Source organism: Bidens hawaiensis, unplaced genomic scaffold, assembly GCF_021521415.1.
Source record: "Bidens hawaiensis isolate Kalapana, Puna unplaced genomic scaffold, B.hawaiensis_p1.1 tig00049119_1, whole genome shotgun sequence".
Lineage (NCBI taxonomy): Eukaryota > Viridiplantae > Streptophyta > Magnoliopsida > Asterales > Asteraceae > Bidens > Bidens hawaiensis.
The window spans coordinates 39,122-42,745 of record NW_027498791.1 but is presented as its reverse complement, the minus strand read 5'-3'; the positions used below and the strand labels follow the sequence as shown (position 1 = coordinate 42,745).

The following is a 3,624-nucleotide window of genomic DNA, read 5'->3' as shown; positions in this document are numbered from 1 at the left end:
CAGTATTGATGTTTGGTATTACTGTGCACTCAGTCGTTTTAGGTTTATTTTGATCAGAACAATTTGTTTGTCAGTTACTATGATAATTGCTTATAGGGTTGTTTTGACTAGTTTGAATATGACGAAGAATATAATTGCCCTTAGTTGAGTCACACTTGCAGGGACTGTTTGATAATCAGTGTCGTGTGTTAGAGATTATTGACGCCTAAGGTTTTCCTAGTTAGTCAATCTGATTTGATCTTTGACAATTAATATGTTTAGTGAACATGAGATTACTGTATATTTGCTTACTTGAAACCCATGTGTGATTTGTCTTTATTAATTGCTTGAATTTGTTAAATTACTTAATCACTCTAAAAATCAAACTATTTGCTTGTGTGATCAGCAATACACTTTATTACTTCATAATATTATAAATTGATTACACGCTACACTGATCACATACCCCTCGTGGGTCGACACCCTACTTACCCTAGCTTGCTTAGGTGATTAGGAACTGATTTTAATTATTTTTTACTAGATAACGACAGTCTAGCATCAGAGCACCCAACAGCCCCCCTTCAATCCGTTCAATTGAATTGCTTTGATTCTATGATCGGTTTCAGGTTCATCGTCAATCGCTATTCATTTGATGTTCTCCATTCATCCTATATTAATGTGTTGCCGACTTCCCACCATTCGTTTGTGTTTAGGTTTTTTCATTCAATTTAGGTATCGCTAGCATCTGTGTTATGTATTATTGAGTTGCATCGGTGACAGGTTAATATCCATAAACCAGCTATTATCATCATTCATGTTCTGTTCTTGAGTCCTAAACCATAATCATTATAGGAAGAAAAAAATAGTAATTGAAGATATTCCGATGAGACGCCATCACTTTCTGGCGAACTTTATTGCCTATTCATTCAATTACACTCATTGCTATTGAAAATCTTCAACCGTTACAACCCTGTTCATTATCCTTATTCTTTATCTAAAACTTTAGGGCTGGAGACGAGTCACGAGTTTCTTTTAGGTTTCTTGTTTCATAATTTGATCTATTCTACTCACTGGTTCCTTCATTACGAAGGTACTTTCTACTTAGTCATTACCAATTGTTTTTTGTTTGATTTTAATTCATTTACTCAAATTAGGCTTTCTTTCAATTCACTTGTGATTGGTTCGAAAATGGTGGAAATTAAGGTGAATTAGTGTGTACGTGTTGGGTGCTTGTTACTCAATTGTTATGATTTTGAACTTGATCATCCAGTTGTCATTAATTATGTTTGAGATTCATGAAATAATTACATGGAACTCACCGATGACATAATATTATGTTTCTCTTGTAATTCTTATCCTAATTGTAGTTCTACAACAAATTGATGAATAGCATACATGGGTTTCATGTTATAGAAACAATACATGATTAACTTTAATCATTTTGTAAATATGCAGCATGAGGGGAATATTTGATCGGTACAATAGAATGATAGAACCGTCAACTTCACAAAATACAAGTGGAGATGGTACATAATTCTAATGTGGAATTTGGATGTGCTATTTTATTTCTTTCAAGCATGTTATTGTTTGCTCGTAGAGTCAAGAACAGGTCGAGCTAGAACTCTTGAGAGATGAAGTAACGAGGCTTAGAAATGAAAACTCTTGAGTACTTCCATTTTTATTTTGATATGTTGATATGTTTCTCAGACTCATGTGTTAGTTAATTTTTATTTTTAATTATTAATGTTATGTCATGCAATGATCGTTCTTTAAACATATGTTACTTTGTGTTAAAGTTTGTGTGTTTATGGTGCATGCGTCTAATGGGCCACAACCATGGTGGCGCAAGTGTGCAACAACTACATCAAGTCAAGCAACAACTGAGAGACGGCTTATTTCAATCAAAGAAAACATGGTTTTGTAACATCTTTATAAACTATCAAAACACTAACATTTATAAAGTTTTTATATAATTTCAACCCTTACAATTTCATGATCCTATGTTGTTCGAGGATATTGAACATTCAGACCGCATGGATTGAGAACTAGTTTATGAAAACGATGCTCTACGAGGAGAAGTAATCGCGTTACAACGATTTATGTTAAGGTTTTATTTTATTAAATGTTTGTCTAATGTTATTTATTTTCTTATCAACGGGTTGATACGGGTTTTTTTTTAATCACTAGCGGGTCAAAATCTGGTGTGGTTTACCTAATGGGTCAATCCGGGCCGGGGTTAACAAACAAGAGATACCTCTAAAAGAATTCACCACGATTATTAATGTTGCAGACTTCCTATCAGAAGGTCAGGTATCAAATGTATCAAAATTTGTAAAATTACAACTCAATTGTTTCATATAAAGTATTTTAATCGGTATTCATATCTTTTATGACATGATATTAGGTGAAAAGACTCGCAAAGGAGACTAATTATATTGAAAAACATACCGGATTCAAGCTCCGAGTTCTAGCTCAAAACTACACTTGGAATGCAGTTGCTCTAATTGTGAATAAGTGAATTCTTGAATAAAATCCATATTAGAAGTATAAATTCCATATTAAAAGTATTAAGTATTTTGATAATGTTAACTTATTACGCAATTTATTGAAAATCTGTAGGGTTAGTTGTCAAAGGTTTCTGAAACCAAATTGTATCGAAGCGCATCTCGTAATTTAAAACCAAGCCAACCTGAAACCAAATTGCATTATTTATCGGTTGTCGGTATTTCCTTTTGGTTCATGTCGGTTCGTCGGTTTTCTTGTTAACTTATTATGTAACATTATTAACCGTATATGAATTTTAGTAAGTTCAAGTTTGAAAAACTTTCACTTCAACTACAATAATGCGAGTTATTAATTTTATATCATGTGCTTATATGTGCCAAAAAAACATTTATGTATTTTTTTCTAAATTTCCTATTTATGAATCTATCTATTATTGTTAGGAGGATTTTGAGACACCTTCAAGAATTGTGTATTATGAAGACACGTTTAACGATTGTGCACTGAATTTTGAGACAAAATAAATCATAGTCTTGCGCACAGAGCTCCGTGGGCATTAATTTGTTAAGTTGGTCTAATATTATGTTCGAAAACTTTTATTGGAAATTAATTGCAAGTTTTTTTTTAATTTACCAATTGAAATTTAACTTAATCACGAAGCTCACAAGGGGTATCGGATATGTGAGCTTTGTCTTTTCCTTCACCAGGTTACCTACATCCAAATAAATTGCACACATACTAAACCCAAGGGAATGATTGTGTTGGTAGCATGTAAGCTAAACCCAAGCGAGGCAGTTTGACTTTCAAGGTAGCATACTACATTTGAACTTCAAAACAGATATGATCCTCTAATAAGTTACAACTACGTCAAACTTTGTAACATCTAACAAATACTACACGAGACTTTAAAAGGTTTCATGTTATACCGGTTAAAGAACACGTGTCTTTATATTAAGGATGTGTATGAGACGGTTTCGGGCTCAAATCAATAATTCAGTTTTAGAGTTTTTGAAAACTATTTGGTTTCAGTTTTACTCATTAATCGTGTGAAATTAGGAAACTAACATTTCTTCTGAGCTTATATGTTTCATGTATATTTTATTTATAAATTGATTACGAATACATACCTGCCACGAAGCGAGG

General features: G+C 32.7%; 1 long non-coding RNA gene across 1 annotated transcript; it reads left to right on the top strand.

Annotated features, from left to right (window-relative positions):
• Nucleotides 1–634: 634 nt before the first annotated feature.
• Nucleotides 635–3,006, top strand: LOC143597824 (uncharacterized). The gene is made up of 3 exons (XR_013147002.1): nucleotides 635–1,069; nucleotides 1,435–2,086; nucleotides 2,925–3,006. It is a non-coding gene; the product is annotated as an uncharacterized LOC143597824 (long non-coding RNA).
• The last annotated feature ends 618 nt before the right edge of the window (nucleotides 3,007–3,624 follow it).